Here is a 218-nt window from a genome sequence, read left to right as displayed (position 1 = left end):
ACCCCCCCCCACCCCCCACCCCATCCCCCAAAAGCCTCTTTTGCCAAACTGCAATGAGGACAAGGTCATAGTTGCCTTTTCTCTGAATAACAAATTCCAGTAAGAACCGTTTACAAAAAGCATCTCAGAGACACTACAACCCTCTCAAGTGAACAGTGTGACATCAGAGGTCACACTTACCCTCATGAGTTATTACTGTGAGTTCAATTGAACTGACT

The 218-nt window shown here is 45.9% G+C and overlaps 1 protein-coding gene across 1 annotated transcript in view; it reads left to right on the top strand.

The window, feature by feature from the left end:
* The window catches only part of srrm3 (serine/arginine repetitive matrix 3), a 79,049-nt gene that overhangs the window by 61,204 nt on the left and 17,627 nt on the right, over positions 1 to 218 (top strand). The window lies entirely within an intron of this gene.

Source organism: Seriola dumerili, unplaced genomic scaffold, assembly GCF_002260705.1.
Source record: "Seriola dumerili isolate Sdu_G_001 unplaced genomic scaffold, Sdu_1.0 BDQW01000091.1, whole genome shotgun sequence".
Taxonomy (NCBI): domain Eukaryota; kingdom Metazoa; phylum Chordata; class Actinopteri; order Carangiformes; family Carangidae; genus Seriola; species Seriola dumerili.
Note: the sequence above shows the minus strand (reverse complement) of the source record. Positions and strands in the feature narration are given on the sequence as shown.